This window comes from Schistocerca cancellata, chromosome 4 (genome assembly GCF_023864275.1).
Source record: "Schistocerca cancellata isolate TAMUIC-IGC-003103 chromosome 4, iqSchCanc2.1, whole genome shotgun sequence".
Classification (NCBI taxonomy): Eukaryota; Metazoa; Arthropoda; class Insecta; order Orthoptera; family Acrididae; genus Schistocerca; species Schistocerca cancellata.
The window spans coordinates 697,464,967-697,487,587 of record NC_064629.1 but is presented as its reverse complement, the minus strand read 5'-3'; the positions used below and the strand labels follow the sequence as shown (position 1 = coordinate 697,487,587).

The window sequence follows — 22,621 nt, the reverse complement described above, 5'->3', positions numbered from 1 at the left end:
AACTGACAGTCAATATTCATCTTTAACAACTTTGTGTTTGCTACACAAGCTATAGATTTATTGTTAACACTTAATGGGACAGTTGGTTCCCTCCTCAAGCTTAAATTCATGTTACCTTTTCCCTTTACATTCAATGTTAAGTTAATAATACTGTCAAACTGTATGTCTCTTTGCAGTTTCACTGGCCTTCACAACAAGAAGTGCCAGTGCCTTTATCAGTGACTTCAATGTTACAGTTATCAACAAAGAAACATTTTCCTCCATGCCTTATCCTGTTTGGAAAGTCAGTTAAAAGGTGTCCACACTGCCACTAGGTGAGCAGTACCCACACAAAATGATTATTTCTCATGGAGTCAAGCTTGGTCAGTTCAATGGCTCACATTTCAAAATGGTTGAATGAAAGCATTACTATTTATTGTGAGCAGTCGAATTGCTGGATAGAACTAATCTATAATCAGGCACAGCATCAACTGGTAATAACTGTTCAAAGCAATCACAACGCCATACTGGCTAACATGGCATCACCTATTATTGGCCATCTAACAAAAAAAGTTATGCTTTCATTAGTTTACCAGGGATGCACGTGCAGAATGCCACACAGAATGCCTTTTTTAACAGCTACAGCACAGAATGCAGCATCTTCACTGCTCTCATGCAATCACCCATTGAACCACAGTGGTTCCAAGCATTAGTTCAGTTGAGCAATTAAGGTACCATTTTTTTGCAACAATGTTGGAGGGATTCAGATATGAGGCAACACAATACATGGATCCTGGCCTATTTTTAGGTTGGCAGCAGTCACATGTGCAAGGCATTGTCTTGCATCTTCAATGGTTTCTACTGATTTTCATTGGAAAAAAAAAAAACAGTTTATGATGGTTTCTGCCAAAAATTACTTTGAAACCATAATGGAACAGGATAAAGTACAAATTTGGATTGTAAGGGATGTACCAATTCTACGATAAATATTCTAAAGAATTTTAAACAACAAGCTACATTTTCATCCAATAAGTATCCAAATATGTCTGAGAACTACTGTCAGTCTCTGTTGACAAACTCCAGTCTATGGACAACTATGAAAACAAATTGGTTCAATATTAGCCCATCTTTTGGCACCATGTTGAGTTGAAACATTAACTAGCTGAATGTTTTATCTAGAGAAGATAATGTACAATTTTATGTATCTAACTCATCACTTTTGTAACAACAGTATAAATGCTTAGTGAATATTTATTACTACCTCTTGTAAAAATATTTAACTTACCTTACTATTGCCTGACTGCATCCAGGGTACCATTGCATCCATGAAAAGGCAGATGTCTTCACATTCTAAACTGTTTTCTGGGTTTGATAAGTAGGCTAGTAAGTTATTTGTAACAGTTAGTTTTACTTTTGTATCTGAGGTATCTAACAGTTTATTAAAGTCATCTAAGGATTTTGGAGCAGCCATTTTCTTGGATTTCTTTCTTTGGAACCTGCAACAAAATTAGTAATGTGTCATCTATTTCAATTCTGGAAGAAACATATGATTTACCAAATTCAACTTTTAATATGAAAAAAATAAGCTGCAAAAAAGATGTACAGTTAAGAAGAAAATCAACAACTTCCAAACATAAAACTTCTGTTCACAATTCAATCAATGTAAGTAAACTCACTACATACATTGTATTTTAATTTCAGATCTCTCTAGTCTGGTATTTTTAGGCTTGCTTGGTCACTGATTGGACAAACTATACAACGTCCCATTTACAATACAACAAAAGATTTTAATATGAAAATAACAGAACTTGCACACCCTACTGTATTTTCATGCCCTGTTGGATCCTTTTTCTTCTTTTTCTGATTGGAGTAGGGAGCTGCATTCTGCAATTAAGATGGGGGCAAGTGTAGCAAACAATATTCATTATTTCATAAAAAAAAGAGCTAATACTACACATCTTAATGTTTGAAGAGAAACTAATTGGTCTAGTTTAAACCTACTGTATTCCAACAATTAATTCCTGTTACATAACACACACTTAACATGAAGTTTGGGAGACATTAATCAGAAATTTGAAGTGGTCATTACCAGAGATTAAGAAGCTGTATAGAAACAGAAAGGGTTTTGTTGGTTACCTGCAGTACTGCAAAATCAATACATCAGTACCACAGCATAGTGACACTGAGTGTGTGAGAATTCCCCCCCCCCCCCCCCCCCCCCACCCACACACACACATCAGATGAGCCAAAACATTATGACCACCTGCTTAATAGCATGTTTGTCCATTTCTAAAATGAAATGCATCTTTGATTCTGCGTATCAGGGACCCCAACAGTTTGTTGTTAGGCTAGTGGAAGTATGTGGCATTCGATGTCTACATGCAGATCATGTAAATAACAGGACGCTGATTTGTCTATGCAGTGATGCTACCTGATGACCCAGATGGGTTCCGTAGCATTACGCTAGGCGAATGTGGTCACCAAGACATCAATGTGAGTTCACCATAATTCCGCAATTTCCTCAAACCGCTGTAGCACAGTTCTGGCTCCGAGACATGGATAAGTATACTGCTGAAAGATGACATCACCATTGGGGAAGGCATCCTGCATGAAGGGATGCAGGTGGTCACAACTGTCACTGTGTCTTCAATTCCTACCACAGATCCAATGCAAGAGCAGGAGAAAGTCTCCCATAACATAATACTGCTCCCACCAGCCTGCACCCGTGTTACACTATACATTTCAAGCCACTGTTCACCTCAATGAAGGCATTTGTGGAGACAATCAGTTAGCTAGTGCAGCAAAAATGTGATTCACCTGAAGAGCTGATATGTTTCCATTGATCAACAGTCCAATCCCTGTGTCTTGGCCCACTGCAAACGTAATTGATGATGTCATCGGGTCAACATGTGAACACATAGGGGTGGTCTGCTGCGGAGCTCCATGTCCAACAATGTACGATGAATGGTGTGCTCCAAAACAATTGTGTGTACACCAACATTGAGCTCTTTTGGTAGGGATGCCTCAGATCACAATCTATCCTACTTTATAGAACAGACAAGTCTCTGAATCGCACATTCTGTGAAGAATCATTGACATCCAACCATTTAGCATCTAGTGGTAGTTTGACTGTCCTTCTCCCTCTTTCCATAGATGCTCACGACAGTAGCACATGAACATTCAACCAGTTTCTCCATTTTGGAGATACTCATTCACAGGCTCTGCATAATAATAATAATAATAATTTGCCCTTTTTTAAAGCTGCTTACCTCAATGGATTTCCTCATTTGCAGCTCACATCTTCACTACGGTGATCCCCAGACTGTGTCTGCTCTCCTTACATACTTTTGTTACCGTGCCATGTGCCTTCAACGGCACCAAGCGGTATCCAACATCACAGTGGGCAGAGATCATAATGTTGTGGCTTATCAGTGTGTGTATGTGTGGGGGGGATGATCTCAGATCAATACCGAATAGCTACAGAATTATTTGCAAACCAAAATTAGATAAGCTTGTTAGACGAGGTTATGTGGATATAAAATAATGAAGCTACAGCCACAAACTGCTTGCAGTTCATTCCTAAATTTAAGAGCAATGTGGGCAAGTTGTCTGATAGCTTTCTGTTGTGTCAGTTTGCCTTTTTCCTGAGATACCTAAATGCTGAGGCTTGCATATCTTGCTGTCACACTGCTCAACATATTCCTTGCACTGTGGCAAAAAAAATTTTCCATACCATCTGCAGCAACCCAGCTTACCATACACAACTTCTCAATTACGTTCAGTGGTGAACTGTCAACAGCAGCCAACAATTAAGCAGTGTTATTTACAAAAGTGATTCACAGAATTGAATCGTATGTGCTTGGTTGGTTGAACTTGATGGAAGAGGGTGTGTGGTATAAAAATAATCAAGCTTCAGATAAAAAAAAAAAAAAAAAAAAAAAAACTTCTTTCAGTTCATTCAAAAATTTTCTCCATGTGTGATTTTAATTGTCATACCAGATGCAGAAGTACTGATACAGGCCACATTATTTAATGATAGAAATGGCTGATAATATAGAAATTATTTCTCCTGCTTTCTGCATTTCAGAAACTAAAAGATTCAAAGTCTCAAGTTTTAACATGTCTAGCTATAACCCATACGACAACTGAAGATTCTCTGTAGTTTAAATGGGCTTTGAATGGTCGCTTTGCAAGTCTGCAAATGTAAAATGATTTTGTTTATGTTTTTATGGCAATGTCTCTGTGCTGGCACAGTCAAAGTTGGAGCAGCCATTTGCAATTTGGGGCTGACAGATGGAAACAGCATTGGTAGCTATTGGAGATCTTGTCTGGAGCATAGAGCATAGAGCTGTACTTTGAAGACTGAATTCCTCCCTCCAGTTAATGTTCTTCTCACAAAAGATGTGATGGCATGACTTAAAAAAAAAACCTCAAATCTGCATTATAAAATGCATAAACAAGTTCACTTTCAAAAGTTAAATTTCCCACAATTCACATCATTACCTTCTGCATGCCTGTACCAAGTAACTTGTCCATTTTTGCTTTTAACAGTTCTTAACAGTATATAATTAACTTTCCCACTAATCTAGGCATACATACTATGTATAAACAAGTGTAATTTTTGTGGTTACTACCCCATAAGGTAACGGAGGTACACAATCATACAATTAATCAACGTGCTAAATTACATTGACACTGCTGGAGTTGGTATTTGAGCTTAACTACATATCTATAAGATGTTATAAATAACGTTCTTCCCTAAGCAGTTTTCATAATGTGTGAGCAATTATACCAGTAAGTCTCCACAGTATCCCAGTACCACACTTTTCATGCCATGAATCTGTCATGCTAGAAGAGTACACTGTCACAGTGGAAAATCCAGGATAGAATAATGACAGATAATAAATGATAGACTGCTACTCACCATATAGCGGAGATGTCAAGTCTGAGACAGCCACAACAAAAAAAAAAAAAAAAAAAAACTACTGAACACTTAAGTTTTCGGCCAGAAGGCCTTCTTCTGAAATAAGTAAAACACACACACACACTCTCTCTCTCTCTCTCTCTCTACTATCTCTGGCTGCTGAGGCCGGACTCATTATATATTTAGTTTCTACTGCAACAATTAGTAGTGCAGTATGGACACTATCCAGATTTTTTACAGGATGCATATTTTCATGGTTTAAAAACAGCTCTCTGTTCATGTTCATGAGCACAAAGTAAATCCAAGAGACCATCACAAACATTTTATGACAATTTAAATATAATCAGTACTTGACATTTCCCTGAATTCTTGAAAACTCCACTACTTCTATCAGAAAGTAAGGAAGGTTAGGATTTATTATACCACCATGATAAGGTTATTAGAGATTAGAGTTAAGTTCTGATAGCACAAAAACAGGGTTGGAATTTGTTCTGTCCTTAAAGCATACCATCCCAGTACTGCCTTAATAAAATCAGGGAAATCAAACAAACCTATATGTTGATGGACATACAAGAATTTGAACCAGGCCACTCCTGAATGTGAGACCAATACCTTAACCTTGTTTGGTCCCTCAGACAGATCTGATTGTGTGCTTTTATTTATGAAGGAATAAGTGGCTGGGTAGGTCAGTTCAAAGATCAGAGCAAGGCAAGGGAATACCAAGTCTAGTGATACCATAGCTATTAAAACATTGTGGTGTTCAAACTGATGTTTGGATTTAGGACAGGTGTATCTTAAAGAAGTGATTCATCAATTCCTATTTTGCCTTCATAACCCGTAGCTAACAACACGATCCAAACTGTGTTTAAATACAATATATTATATCATGTTAATGTTCTAAGAATAATCAATAACTTCTCAAACATATATGTCGGTGCAGTAATGTCGAACAGCCAGTAAGTGTGATGTCCAGCATACTGAAATCTTCTAGGTACCCAAGGGTTTACAGTGATGTAAAATGACTTGCAAGCATTTTTGGCGCATTTAAATGATCCACACAAACAATATGAACTATGCAGTACATAACTGTTAGTACTTTATCCTGGGTTTCTTTTTTATATTTAAAAAAACAATCAACTACATAACTCTTCCCAGCAGATTTTATGACTCAAGTTCAGTAGCCACTAAAATATATTTTACTTATAAATTTGATGGTGATGTTTATTTCAACAACTATGCCACCCTTTTTATAGCCACAAATCTGTTTAAAAGTAAAAGTTAATTTCACTGAGTGAAATGATTTGAAAACCTACATCGAAATTGCACTATTTCAATTGCAGTGGAGAAAAATTAGTTGACTGAATGATGGCAAATGCTTCACTATTCTGTGAAAAGAATAGCACTTCAAAAACAAGAAATTATTTAATGAACTAATGTTAATTTTGTATTAGGTCACCAAATTACTAATGTGAACAAACACTTTTGATGGTATATCATCTTACCTATATAATAAACACAAATGGAACACTTCCATCCAACAAGATTGCTGAAAGGAATGAGCTCACAAGCAGACATTACTTTATTCTATACAAGTGTTTCACCTATGATTTGAATGCTTCTGCAATGTACATCTCAGGTACCATGACTACCCAGCACAAGTAAATTTTGTAGTGGCTTTAGCTTAAGAAATTACAGTGAGAGATATATTAAATGAAATAGAACCACTCTGCTCTCTTGTTCTTGTATAACTTTTTACTACTGGTGATAGCACATTAACACACTCACGTAAACAGAAAAAAAGCATCTGCAAATATTAACTATTTCCTTCTTTCAAAAAGTAGTAAATAAATATTTTAATCGCAATGTAATTTCAACTTACTTACCTGTATCAAGTAATTTATTGCACCAGAAATGCAGCTAACCGTGAACTGGATAGATAGCAAGCCCTGAAAATCATATATACAAGTTAAAGTTTCACTACATCAAGAAGGGTATTATTATTATTATTATTATTATTATTATTATTATTATTATGAGAAAGTGATTTATGGTACAATACTGACTCATTTTTCACAGCAAACCTGAATCTCAGATTTACTTACATACACAACAACATAAGTAAGAACAAATATAGATGTGAAATATCGCGACAAACTAAATTATGTTTAGAGCATACATTTGGTTGCAGATGACAAGCTACCTTTAATAAATAACACACAAGTGGTCCTGAAAAACCATGCAAACAAAGTGTGAAGGTATTAACAAAAAGAAACAAATTGTTTGTTTGAAATAAATATCCACATAATTTTGTAATCATTTAGTAAAAATGTTCACATTACAGATTAAATAAAACAGAAACCCACTGACAATGGCACAGAGGTGCTGAAACATGTTTGGGAACTTGGAAAAAAAGGTGTTTTGCATCCAGCAATACTGCACACACTTCTTCAAAGATACTGGAATGCCTATACTCTTTCCAATACACATTCTCTTTAACCATATCATATTCAAGTAACAGTTCAGGCAAATACACATCCATCTCATTGCAACTGCATTTGTATTAAAACTTCCATAAAACAGCAATGCTTATAGTACTATCAAAATTTTCTGCTATATCAAAAACAACATACAAAGGATATGCCAAATGCTTCACCAGTCTCCATCCACAATATCATTAAAGGCATACAGCTGATAAAACTATGAGGAAAAACAAAAGAAGAAGAAAAAAAATGGACTTCATTCAGCCAACTATGGAATATTCATTATACCTTATCAACTTTTTATCCACTTTCAGATCTTTACTTAAACTGCAGGAACATTCACCACAAGACACAAAATGATGCAAGCCACACATCAACGTAAGAACACCCTTACTTCTATGCCACAAAAAAATAAATCCAATAGCATGACAATTTACAAACATGCAGCTAAAATAACAATACAACTAAATGGTAACAATTACACAGTGGGGGAGGGGGGCTTCTATTTTTCATGGTTTGTTTTTATAGCAAAAAGTGGGTTAAATATGGCATAAACATAGACATTGGGTTATGCTATAGCTCAATCTGTTACCACAAACTGTATTTGGCATTCATACTTTTTGGCTTCGTCAACTCAAAACTAAATTCTTACCTCCTAACCCAGACCCCAAGCTAAGCCATAGTCAATCTGTCACCACAACCAAAATTGGGTCGACAGAAGCGTCCGATCCCACGCGTCGGCTTTGACCCGTGACGTAAGGGTGTTGTCGTGTGTGATGTCATGTCGGCGCGGAGTTTGGTTTGAGTGTGGCTGTCTCCAGTTCTGTTTTATCTTATTTTATTTACTTTTCTGATCTGTTCTTTCTATCTCGTGAGATTTTTTTTTTTAATTTAAAAACACTTATTACTTATTTTAATTATCTGTTTCCTCCAATTTCTGTTTTAGTTTATTATATTTATCTTTCTGAGCTGTTCGTTCTATCCTGTGAGATTTTTTTTTTTTTAAAAAAAAGACAAAAAACACTAATCAGCTACTGAAGCATCTTTATCTTCTATGGGTTGCAGGGGTTACGACCCCTAGGGAGGTGGGCGGGTATTCATGCATGGCTGTCTTCACTTACACGTTGTAGCTACACAAGGTGTCTAAATTTGTTTATATTTAGTTTGCTCCCCATCCAAAACACCCCATTTCCCGTGCTTGTCCCGTTAGTGTCATTAGGCTTCATGTGGAAAGTGTGTGTCTTTGTTTTTGTTTCCGCCATATTTGTGACGTCATGGGTCAAAGCAGACGGGCAGGATCGGACGCTTCCGTATTTCCCCAAAATTTCAGAGAAGGGAGGGGGCACCAAAAGCACACTCTAGCCTACACTAGTGGAATGAGGTCATGAAAAAGAGACATACAAAGTACTCTACAAACATCAGAACCTTAACCACCATACAAATGGAACAAATTCTTATGTTTGTTTAATACTGTAACTGAAAACCCGATACATTAAATTACATGTTTCTATGATTATTGTGCATATTCTGTGAGCATACAACAATCAAAGAACATGTGTAATGATTATTCACCACTGAACCTCTGACAAAAGAAGCAAATTTGCTATGAGATATAAATAGCATATAAATGATTATCATGTACACACTGGCATGCCACAGCAAACATAAACTCTCCACAACTAAGTAACTACAATGACAATTTCAGGATGTCTGCAGGAATTTTCTATCCATAGGCTACTGTTAACAAAACTGGGAGGAATCAATTTCATTGTAAAGTAAGCAGCAGTAGTTCATATCAGAACAAGGATTACTGTTTTCACTTTTTATTCATGGCACTGTCTATACCATAAATCTTACGCAAACATAACAATGAGGCTGTTAAGAACTCCTTTGAATTAGAGATTTACATTCAAAGTTATGAGGCCCCAAAATCTGATATACATTCTCCCTTAAACTTTGGCACATGCAAACACCTACACGACTGTTAGCAGTGTGCCTGTCTGCTTCTGTCTGCTTACAATGACAAAGGTCTTGAAAACTGAATTCATTAAATATGTTCCATTGTTTTTCTGCATCGCAGAATATCAGTTCATGAACGTCTGCACTACAATGCCATCACACTAGCACTCATCTGTGGCAATTAACAAGCAGAATTAAAGAAGCAATGAAATCACAGAAGCAGACAAATGAATCATGAATAAAGGCCAGGCATATTTGATTACTGCCACCACTAATAAAGGAACTACCAGGAGTACTATTATATGACTTTTAGGAGTCCCATACTTTTCTATATCAACTGCTGAACAGACAACCCTACTACAAATAATAGTTTACCATGGTTGTGGGCCATCACTTACCTTACAGAGAAAAGTGAGACTGAGTGATGGCCCGTTTCTTTTTCCTGCATTTCACACTTTTGCTATTATTTCCATTAGTAGTTATTATAACTTTTTGAACAGTTAATTAATTCTTTTGTGTACAGATGCACTTAAAACATTTATTGGAGAGTTTAGTCAATGACAACTTATACAGAGGTCATACACACAAACTGTATCAACCTGAAAGTTAGCACAGAATTGTTGACAACTTTATCAATCATACTGGGGCAGGGGTGGATTAGCGGTTGGTCTGTTTTTGTTTTTATTTCTCTGATGACAAAGGTAACTGATTTGTTCATAATACACTGTCCACAATAAACAACGGGAGAGCAATTTCTACCACAACGATACAAATACATACAAGGCAGAATCGCTTTATTGATAGCGCGTGAGAGAACAAGAAAAATTCTGTGACATAGCAATCCTAAAAAAACACTTACAGTTTTCGCACCCTGCTTAATCACATGGCTCTTTCGCTTCGTGACGGGCCTCAACTTGGAGCTGTTTTATTAATCGGCACTTAACTAAACCAACATTCATTGGTTTGTTCGCATCCCAGCATTTTGCAGAAACGATACACTTAAAGCACAGGTGAATCAGCAGTTGTCATTATTTTTTTTTTTTGTAAAGAATGCCATGCTTCTGCTACTGTTCTAAATGATAGTCTACCATTAGTATCGGTTTCCTTATGTTGTTAAGAAATGATGGTACCGGAACTTTGCGCGTCTCTACTAAAGCAGCCTTGCCGAACAAATGTACACAACTATTCCAAAAGCAATAATAAAACACTGAAGCTTGTGAAGTTACTTTGTGAAATCATCTACACAAAGCTATAAAACTGTTCCACATAGGTAGTGCGGTGGCGTAATAAGTAAACAAACTGCTAGCATCTACCTTCACCTTCGTGGGTGTGTTCCAAAGGAAGAAGTTTTTCGTTTCATAAATATCACAGTGACACTGAAAAAACATACACTGACGCTGTTCCTGTACAGTTCATCTTCTATATTATGTCCTATTCTGTGACTTAGCGACAATCAATAACAGAAACTAGATATGACAGTTTATATATCGTGCAGTGATAACTTTAGTTATTCGCATCAATTATTGTTTACTTAAATAACCACAAAAACAAAAACAAAATCAAATGATTCATCGTTGCACAAAAAGGCAAATTACTGCACTTGAGAAACAACTCATTAACACCACTTCCAAAAACCATAACTCCCACTCTATCATAATGTCACAGCATTAACTCAGTACACTAATGTAATCAAAGATACTAAATACAGATACACCCAGATCCAGAGCCTCACAGGTTATAGAGCAAAGGCAGTGATCACTGAGCAAGGAGAAAATAAATAAAATCTTTGACCGAGCTCTTGGGTTCGTGCAAAGGCTTTTCCGCACGCAACGATCTACCTGCACAGTACTCACACATCAAATCTGCGCAGAGAAATTGTAGCGGGTGGACAGGAAATGTACAGTAAATGAGATGCGTGTGAAATTGGAATCTTGAGCAAAATTACTGAAATGTGTGGGCATAAATCACGACTGCGCCGATAAATTGTATCCTGTGAACTGAAAATCGCCGCAAAACGCGTGCGAAACGTTAAGATTCAATATTCCTACATCCGGATACGAATCTTTGCGTGTCAAAAACATATAAATAAAGTTGTTTCGTGTTTTGAGGGATGTCCAGTGACAGAAATCTAGAGGGAAGAAGAGAATTTATCTGTTAAAGATACTACGCCTAATTTCAAAGCATGCTCTAGAAAAATGCACAAATGAGATAACAGAAAACTCTGCAGAATACATCACTAAACATGAAGATAAGAAAAAATATAAATACATATTACAATGCTATTGTGCTTTCTTACTGTAAGGACAACGATTATAAGGGACAGTCAAATAAAAACGAGACATTGCAAAGTAGTAAGTAAACTGTTTATTATCTAAAAAGAAATCACCGAACATACACATATACCAATGTGAAACAAGACCGTCAGCGCCTTCAACAAAAAATGTTTGCAGCTGCTTACGGAGCCATGATTACACATCTTTGTCCGAAGCAAATGGACGGCCACAAATGCCACGCGCCAGGGTTCCAAAATGTGGAATTCACATGGGACGAGATAGAGATTGTATGGAAGGTGACCAGGGCTTCCCGGTGAAACGTATGCAGAGTCAAATCAACCTTGGCAACAAATGGCCCTGCTGATCACTCAAGATAATTGTTCTTGATCACTGGTAACTTCTTGGTGCACAAAAATATTTTTCATGACTGCGAACTAAATATCTGGTAGGTCAGGTATAAATGGTGGCGACCGGAGCTGCAAAAACAATACGGAAGAACCGACTGAGCCAACGGACGGACAGTTTGTTCGTTGTTTCTGAGTGCAGTCACGAATCTAAAGTAATCACTGCATCTCTGTCACGCTTTTATTTGAATATTGAATAAGTGGATCGTTGTCTCACAGCTATCATCTGGATATCAAGTCCGTGAAGCCAGCAACAGAGGAAGATTACTAGATACCTTATATTACATATGTTACATTTGACTAAGAGATTGATATTGCATGGATTACTTTGATGAATTTTACAACAGAGTTATCACTCTGTATTTGTTTTAATCACTTAATGAGAAAATATCACAGGCATCAGCTTTCAGGGCAAAGTGCATACCTGTATTTAATTAATTATATATGACAAGTTATAACTCTGTGCCAAATCAGGCATTTCACATGTGATACATTACCAATTATGTCATCAAGAAAGCCTCACAGATAGACCTAAAACTTCAAACCGTCATTGTCACCTCCCCCTAGATGGTTAACAGTGCCTCAGTAAACAATCGACTGATATCAAATACAAAAGAGATGCCAACTGTGTCTAAATCTTGATGCGTGTAATGAAGAATACTATTATAATAACACTGGAAAACACTTTTATTCAGTAGCATTGTTAGTGATTGCTTGGGTCTTATTCGGTATAATATGTTTGAAGAATGGAGAGTTGGAGTTAAATGTTCTGTTTCTACTGAGGCCATTATCAATGGAAAACTAGCTCAGTAGGATGAGGAAGTGGAAGGGGAAGGAAATCAGTCATAATGAAGAAACAATGCCAGCATTCACCTAGGTAAATTAGCTGTACAGGTGTTAAGAGTGGTGTCTTGGATGTTTACTAGGAAAGTGGATGTCCAAAGGAGGAGTGAGGAACAGAGTCTGAAACTATTAGGATGGATGGAAAGGAAAGATGTCACACTTCACTGGAAGCAACTGAGAGCATCTGTCTGTTGACCATCATTCCAGCCACAACTAATACATTATTCTCCTCCTGACCTCCTCACTGGTCTACATCTAGATCTATATCGACATACATACTCTGAAACCCACTGTATGGTGTGTGGTGGAGTGAACCTTGCACCACTGCAAGTGATTTCTTTTCCTGTTACACCTGCAAATAGAGCGAGGGGAAAATGACTGATGATATGCCTCTCTTTGAGCCCTAATTTCTTGTATCTTATCTTCATGGTTCTCGCATGAAATGCATGTTGGCGGCAATAGATTTGTTCTGCAATCGGCTTCTAATGCCAGTTCTCTAAATTTTCTCAATAGTTTTTTGTGAAAGGAATGTTGTCCTCCATGCAGGGATTCTCATTTTAGTTCCCAAAGCATCTCCATAGTACTTGTGTGGTGGTCGAGCCCACTAGTAAAAAATGTAGCAGCCTGCTTCTGAATTGCTTCAATGTCTTCCTTTAATCTGACCTGATGGGACCCTGACATTGAAGCAGTACTCAAGAATGGGTTGCATTAGTATTCTATACATAACCTCTTTTGCAGAATAACCATACTTCCCTAGATTTCTTCCAATAAACCAAAGTTGGCCATTTGACTTCACTACTACTGTCCTTACGTGCTTCTTCCATTTCATGTCGCTTTGCAACATTATGCCCAGGTATTTAATTGATGAGACTGTCAAGCAGTACACTAATAATACTATATTACAACATTACAGAATTGTTTTTCCTACTCATTGGCATAAACTTTATTTTTTCTACATTTAGAGAAAGCTTCCATTCATTGCACCGACTAGAAATTTTGTCAAAATCATCTTACATCCTTTTATAGACACTCAATGTTGAAACCATGTTGCACACCACAGCGCCACAAGTAAACAGCTGCAGATTGCTACTCACCCTGTCTGTCAGATCATTTATTTGTATAGAGCATAAGAGTGGTGCTGTACCACACTTCCTTGGTGCACTCCTGATGATACCTGTGTCTTTGATGAACATTCACCATTGATGACTGTGTACCATTACTTAAAATGTCTTTGAGTCACTCACATATCTGAGAACTGAAGCCATACACTCATACCTTCATTAGTGCTTTGCAGTTGGGCACCATATCAAATGCTTTCCGGAAATCTTGGAATATAGAATCCGCCTGCTGCCCTTCATCCATGGTTCACAGGATATCATGTGAGAAAAGGGCAAGCTGAGTTCTGCATGAACGATGCTTTTTAAATCTCTGGTGATTGTGGATCGAAACTCTTCTGCCTAAGGACATTTATTATATTCAAACTGATAATTCTGGAGAAAACTGATGTAAAGGATTTGTGTCTGTAGGTTTGCAGGTCTGTTCTTTTACCCATCGTATATACAGGAGTCGTCTGTGCTTTTTTCCAGTTGTTTGGGACTTAGTGCTGGGTGAGAGACTCGTGATAATTGCAAGCTAAGTGAGAGGCAAATGTGGCAGAGTACTCTATGTTAAACTGAATTGGGATTCTGGCAACTTATTTCTTTTCAATTATTTCAGTTGCTTTTCTGTGCCAAATATGCCTATTACTGCGTCCTCCATACAGGAGTCTGTACAACAGTCAGACAGTGCTATGTTTGTGTCTTCCTCTCACATGAATGATTTCTTAAATGTGAGATTTAAAACTTTGGATTTCCTTCTGCTGTCTTTTATTGTAACACCAGACTGGCCAATGAGTGACTGGATAGAAGCCTTCAACCTGCTTAATGATTTTACACAGAACAAGAAATTTCTCAGGATCTTGGCAAGGTCTTTTGGTAAGATACATCAGTGGTCGTTGTTTGCTTCGCACATCAATCTTTTTACAGATGCCTGAATGTCTATTAACTTTTGCGAGTCACTATTTGTGCAATCTTTTTTGAACCGATAGTGCAACCATTTCTGCTTCTTCAGCAGATTCCAAATTTTTTTTATTAAACCATGGTGGGTCCTTTCCATCCTTGATCCGCTAGTCAGTACATACTTCACTAGGGCATGATTTGCAGAGAGTTTAAACTTTGCCCATAATTCCTTTATGCCAATCATACTGGAACTAAATGATGTCCATTCATTTTCTAAGTGGGATGTTAACAGCTGCTTATCAGCTCTTTCTAGCAAAAATACTCTCTTGGCCTTCTTAATGGATTTATTAACTTCAGTAATCATCATGATGTCATCACGATGACATCATGATGACATCACGATTACTGATCCCTGTCTCTATACCTACAGTGTCAATAAAGTCAAGCCTGTCTAAAGCTACAAAGTCTAAAATATTTTCACTGTATGTGGGCTGTTAAACTAGCTGCTCAAGACAGTTTTCAGAAAATGTGTTCATAAGTACTTTACAAGACTTCCTGACTGTGCCACCTGCAATAATCCATAGATGCCTCAGTCTATACTTGGTAGGTTAAAGTCAGTTCCAACTAATATTGCATGATCTGGTTATTTCTGCCATACTGTACACATATTTTCTTTAAATAACTCTAAAACTGACACAACGAATTGGGTGGTTGGTAAAAATATCTTATATTTAACTTCGAGTTCACCTAGACCTGTAACAAGCGTCCATATAATGTCATAGTCAGACTCACAATAGCCATATTGATGTAGATGCGTCAATGTAGAAGCTAAGTAAGGGGCAAATGCAGTAGAGTAGTCTCTGTAAAACTGAATTGAGATTCTGACAACTTATATGTTTTCAACTCTTTCAGTTGCTTCTCTATGCCAAATATTCCTTTTACTATGTCCTCCATACAGGAGCCTGTACAACAATCAAACAGCGGTATTTTTGTAGTCCTCTCATATGAATGATTTCTTAAATGCAATATTTAAAACTTTGGCATTCCTTCTGCTCTCTTCTATTGCAACACCAGAGTGGTCATTTCCGGGCACAAAAACGTGCAGTAAGAATTATATGTGGTGTGAACTCAAGAACATCCTGCAGAAGCCTGTTTAGGGAACTAGGGATACTAACTACAGCTTCCCAATATATTTATTCCTTAATGAAATTTGTCATTAAAAATATATCACTTTTTCAAACCAACAGCTCAATTCATGGAATCAATACTAGAAATAAGAATAATCTTCACAAGGATTTAAAGTCACTTAGTCTTGTACAAAAAGGTGTGCATTATTCAGGAACACACATTTTCAATAACTTGCCAGCAGCCATAAAAAGATTAACAACCAATGAAATTCAGTTTAAGAGAAGCCTAAAGGATTTATTGGTGGCCAACTCCTTCTACTCCATTGATGAATTTCTTAGTAAAACCAACTGATTTGTATATAAGTACAACATAACTTCTGCACAATTTCAGTGCAGTAATGTGTTCACTGAAAATTTGTGTGTGTGTGTGTGTGTGTGTGTGTGTGTGTGTGTGTGTGTGTGTGTGTAAGTATAATCTAACTTCTGCACCATTTCAGTGCAGTAATGTGTTCATTGTAAATTAAGTATTACAGTAGTTGTATTACATGTTTATTACCTTATAAATAAATAAAAAACTTTTTTATTTTAAATTCAGTGCATTAGTATTTGTAAAATGACTCTTAGTGTTCATTAAAAAATGACGATCATTCCACTTGGGACCTGTGGAATGGTACATTAGCTTATTTGTTTTAGTTGTAAATATTTGACATGTATTGTTGTTTTTCTGACATGTTCCACATCCTGGAGGACCTCCTCACTACGGATCAATTGGAATGAAAGTAAATCTAATCTAGTCAACGAGTGACTTGATAAAAGCCTTCAACCTGCTTAGTTATCTTACACAAGACCAGAATTTTCTTCTGTTCTTAGCAAGGCCTTTTGCTAAGATATGTTGGTTGTAGTTGTTGTATGCTTCACTCATCAATCCTTTTACAGACACTCAAGTTTCTCCTAACTTTTGCCTGTCATCATTTGTGCACTCTTTTTTGAACTGAGAGTGCTACAGTTCCTGCTTCCTCGTCCTTTCCATCCTTAATCCACTTAATTGGCACATACTTCTCCAGGGCATAATTTACAATCAGTTTCAACTTTGTCCATAATTCCTCTATGCCAATCATACTGGAACTAAATGATCTCCATTCATTTTCTAAGTGGGATGCTTACGGCTGTTTATCAGCTCTTTCTAGCAAAAATACTCTCTTGGCCTTCTTCATGGATTTATTAACTTTAGTAATCATCAACGCTATGATGAAATCATGATTACTAATCCCTGTCGCTAAACCGACATTGTCAATAAAGTCAAGCCTCCATGAACCTACAAAGTCTAAAATATTTTCACTGTGTCTGGGCTGTTGAACTAGCTGCTCAAGACAGTTTTCAAAAAATGTGTACATAAGTAGTTTACAAGACTTCCAATCTGTACTGTCTGCAATGAATCCACAGATGTCCCAGTCTACCAGTCTATACTTGGTAGGTTAAAGTCATTTCCAGCTAATATAGCATGATCTAGTTATGTGTGCACTACTGTGCATAGACTTTTTTGAATGATTCTAAAACTGTCACAGCAGAATTCTGTGGCCAGTAAAAATATCCAATAATTAACTTAAATTCACCCAGACCTGTTACATGTGTCCAGATAACATCACATCAGACCGAATTTCGACCTCAATGCACACAATATTTTTGTTAACTGGGACGAACACTCCCCTCCTGTAGCATCTATCAGTCTTGTCGATATATGTTCCATACCTCTACACCGGGTTTCAGCCAGCTCTCAGTTCTAAGAATAATTTGAGTGTGACAGCTTTCTAAGGGGGAGTAAATTCAGGAAATTTGTTACAAATACTTCAACAGTCTATTGGTAAAATTTTGACAGTTGAAGTGTTGGTACTTCATAAATGGTCTGACGTCACTCTCTGCATATTGACATGAATATTTATCACAGGACCTCAAACTACCACCTAGCCTAAGAAACCACAATGTGCACTTTGTTAAGTATTCTGCTGCCAGAGTAGCTGCTTCCTTTGTCTAGAACACCCCTGACCTATCAAAAGAAGTCCTAAGTCCTACAATTTTTCAGCCCATAACCCAGATCACAAATCTGCAGCTAAAGCCATCACAGAATCGACGGAGCCTTTGGCTGGAACTTCCCATTCGGCCCCAAACCAACGGACCCTAATCAATTCTGGCAATGATGCTGCAAATTGTGAGCACTGCTTGTACTCAGTGTGCAAGGCAAGCAGTCTTCACCACTCCTGCCAGCCACCTGTATGAACTGAGGTTGGCCTCAAAACCCAAGCGACAGATGGCAATACAGGCCCTCATTCACATCTCGAATGAGCCCCCCCCCCCCCCCCCCCCCAGCAGACATACTGAGCACATGTTGGATTTCTTTCCACACTGAGTGACGCAAAATGTGGTACCACCCGCCACTCACCCCGCTGTGAAGGCAGATCCCCCACATCAGGTGCACTGCAAAGAGCCTCAGTAGCAGAGCCCATAGGCAAAACAAGTGACATCTGAGGTGTCCCATATGATGCAACAGATTCTCTGCCACCACAACACCCGGAGGCAGCAGCCAGAAAATGGCTGTCAGTAGTCAAAAGTATCCCAAGCTGTTCATGATTTGTGGCCAGCTCCACCTGTATCTGCACATCCTATCCCTCTACTAACTTAGGACTGAACTATAAAAACACACACATCAAACTATGTATGTAGCTTGCTACCTTCTTGATGTGTCAGCAATGGAGGCTGATGCCTTACTGAGCTGTCTAGCTTGTCATTCAAAAGGAGTAACAACTGTGCTACATACTGCACAAATCTGCACTTAACAGTTACTAAAACTGGAGATTAAACCTCTAAAATAAAAAAAATTAATAAAAATGAAAAAAAGCGCATGGAATTTGAGAATTAAAAGTGTGATGTGGGGAGACTTTGACTACCAGCATTTTACCAGAACAGACAACTTTATGCTGAGGTGGTTGTACAATCCAGCACTTGCTCTGTAAGACTCGTACAACTTATATCAGACTGGAGTATTCAGGAGATGTTACATGATAGTGGGATGTTGGATTCAAAGGGCTTTTAAGTTACAAGCGTCTTTAGGCATAGTTCTAGTAACTTACAAACAGTAATTTTTTACACACTAGTTATTTAGATTGCAATAATATAGTCATTTAAACCCACAGAAATGGATACAATACACGACTGACATGATGCAATAATATAACACTACTATAAAATAAAAGAGATATTGGCAATCTGGTAATGTCTTTCATGCATAATTAAAACTTCTTAATAGCAGAGTATGCACTTTATTACAAACAGTGCAGATAAATCCTACTGCACTTGTACGCATATGCAACAAGGAGACTGAATGAGTACCATTGGACAGCTTCAGACAATTGTTAAAGACAAAGAACTACACCCTTTACTCTCAGTATATTCTCCCTCTCCAAAAACTACAACTACAATTACAGTCATTATAAGGTATCTTTGAGTTGTGCACACTAACAACATTTGATAATTGTTGCATCAATAAGGTAATATTAATCAGAGAAATATTACTGGAACGTATATGCCAAAACTCTTCTAAACATGAGTAGCTTTCTAACAGCTATGAGAAAATGACATAAGAATCTTGAACGATTCGTGTTCCCTATAAACAGCATTTAACTTGGAATTATGGCAATACCAAAACCAAAATGGTGTAAAAAACGTGCCCATGAAATAGTGTAAGTTTCATGAATAGGAGTAAACATACCTATGAATTTATACTACGAAGTCTTAACTAATTAATTCACAGAATAAATTAAGTTAACTAAATTAAACTAAAGTAATTGTAATAACTACATACTAGTGAATTGAAGGAACTGTGCAAACTATTAACAATGCTGTCCACTGACAGATTCTGAACCATAAAAACTAAGTTAATTCATGTTTTACTTGTATCTAACCCATTAACAAAGTTTCATCGATGATCAGTATAATATTCACATCACGAATCACTGTTCTCTACAGAAAATGAGTTTACTTTCTCTCACAATAATCATGCTCCCTGCTAATTATGACAGACCATATTAACATTACTTACAGCTATTTCACAAAAATGCTCAGGCCTCACTTATCACCCAGGAAAACTGTGAAACAGCAACAGTAGTAGATCACTCGACTTGCAAATTGAAACTGGTAACATTATGTAAATTACTTTCATATAGTGTGGACTCTAGAAATCAAAGTTGCCTTCTGGCAAACTTCTGTTTACAGCGTACTCTAGAAAGACTCCTTTCACATCATCACTCTTTATTACAGTATGAATCACCATTCACATGGAGCTGATACAATGGCAGTTGTGATCCTTACAAGAATAATGACAAACATTCACCATAGCTTTACTGAAATGCTATGACACAAGGGCAGAAATGTAGTAATAAAACACATAAAATAACAGCACTGCAGTGTCACTCTTAAGGAGGGGATTGTTTGTATTCTCTGATAGTTGACATGAGATGCAGAAAAGATGCAGCAAGCCTGAGCAGATGTGGTCGGCCCAGTGTCATTTAAAAACATGTCAACAGTAGGCAATGGGGGCCTTATGATGTCACAGAGCAGTGATGGCTGCCCAGCCTAAAGTATAGGTGGGGAGAGGAGGGGTAGTGTCCTTGCAGGGACATGGTAAACATGGCATGGGAACACATGACTACTCTTGGAAGGTTGGAGGGGGGGGGGGGGTTAAGGAGGAGGCAGGAGTGGGTGCCATACACTCCCGATGTGAGGAGACAGGTGATGATAGCACCGCAAAATGCACTGCTGCACCCAGATGCAGCTGCCAAGAAGACTTATCCCATCTTGTTCATCACAGTGCACGGCAAGCTATGTGGCACTAACAAAAACATAACTGATTATGTAGTGGATGAGAGTTTGCTATACAAGGAATAAATGCACACTAGGGATGGGGCTTTTAGGACTGAGTTTGAAAGGATGGGACCACCAGTTTATCTCACAATGACTTTTTGGAAACCAGAAACACTGTGCACCTGTTTTAGATTTCCATGTCTCACTGAGAGTTGAGATCAGGAATACACAGAGATGGGAAATGTAATTCAGGTGTTGGGAATGGTAGTAAGGACACTGGTATCTTCAGTTCCATGATTCAAACCAATATTTGTGATGGCTGAACTGAGAAATGGTCATAAAGCAGCTTGTGGTATATCCACAATGCACTAAAGGATCATGTAGAAAGAGAAGGATAATTTTATAGAAACTAGAGACTTCATGAAGCAGGACATACAGCACTAAGGTTATGGATTGGCATAGGTTCAATGCTAAGGTTAGTGTCACATTCACCAATGAAAGAGCACAAAAATTTCAGCAATAACTATTGGGGGAATTGAAATGAGTCCCTTGACTCCAGCGCACATGGGTGTTCTGAATGTAAACACACGTCAGTGGGTCACTGGAAGTAGGAGTCTTTTCCATCTTTTAACATCCTGGAAGGTGTTTGTTTTGTGGCTGATACACAGTAATTATGGCTGGTGTTAGTGTCAGATGACTATCATAGTGCCTTTAGAGTGTCAAAATGTACAACTGTAGTATGATCTGTTAATCATATCTCAGTGTTCACAGGCGACAGGAGCTGCAAAATTTGGTATGGGCCTTCATAAGATGACAAAAATTTCATTTCTCCATTTTGGATTGCAGAATTCCACAGTAAAACCCAAGCACCCTGTCAGTATGTCGGTAATTTGTCACCTTTATTGCTTGTTTTTACTTGTCTAGTGATTGCTCCTGAATTATGTTGTTGCACTTTTTTCCAAAGAGCTTTAAGTCCCCTGGTTAGCCACTTAACTTCTCCTAAATCTATAGCTTCTGGCCACTTTTCTAATTCAAAATGGGTACTCATCTTTCATTCATACATGATTTCATAAGGAGTGAGCCCAGTTGATTCATGAACGTAATTGTTGTAGGTAGACAAAATGTACAATAATCATTTATCCCAATCATTGTGAGTTTTGATAATGTAATAAGGAAGCATCTTTGTGATTCTCTTGTCAAAACCCCCAACAATCTCATTTTCCTTGGGAGGAAATGGTGTTATATATTTGTCCAAATAATGAACACAACACTTGTCATTTATATAGGAGGACAACACCATTATATATATGTGCAGCAGTTTCCAGATTTGTCCAAATAAGGAACACAAAATTTGCCTATATATCACTTGATCTGTGAGAATCACATCAGGGCTTTTGAAAAGCAGATTCACATGGTTGACAAAGGCTTTTGCCATTGTTTTCACTGTCGTATGAGGAATTGGAACCAAAGTTAGATAATGTGAAAAATGATCAAAAATTGACAAAATGTACTTGTGTTTTCATGTTGCTTACTGGAATGTTCATAGAATATCAAGTGCTGTCTCAAAAGGCCTAGAGGCCTCAGGTAGGGTTTGCAGCAGAATTCAAATCTAATCTGTTGTGCTCTTTGTGCACAAGGAATGCAAGTGTAAATGTAATCTTCAACAATGTGTCGTCAACCCTTCCCCAACATCTTGTCACTATTCATGTGCTGGTTGCCTGCTTTTCACTATGACAAGCTTGAATGTTGTCAAAATATTGTGCAATAATATGGTGTTGGAG

The 22,621-nt window shown here is 37.5% G+C and overlaps 1 protein-coding gene and 1 long non-coding RNA gene across 19 annotated transcripts in view; both read right to left on the bottom strand.

Moving 5' to 3' along the window:
- The window catches only part of LOC126183635 (CLIP-associating protein 1-B-like), a 764,859-nt gene that overhangs the window by 129,099 nt on the left and 613,139 nt on the right, over positions 1-22,621 (bottom strand). The window lies entirely within an intron of this gene.
- On the bottom strand, positions 1,269-11,031 carry LOC126183637 (uncharacterized). Its single transcript, XR_007536783.1, has 3 exons — positions 10,656-11,031; positions 6,787-6,849; positions 1,269-1,475 (listed from the first exon to the last, which is right to left on the bottom strand). It is a non-coding gene; the product is annotated as an uncharacterized LOC126183637 (long non-coding RNA).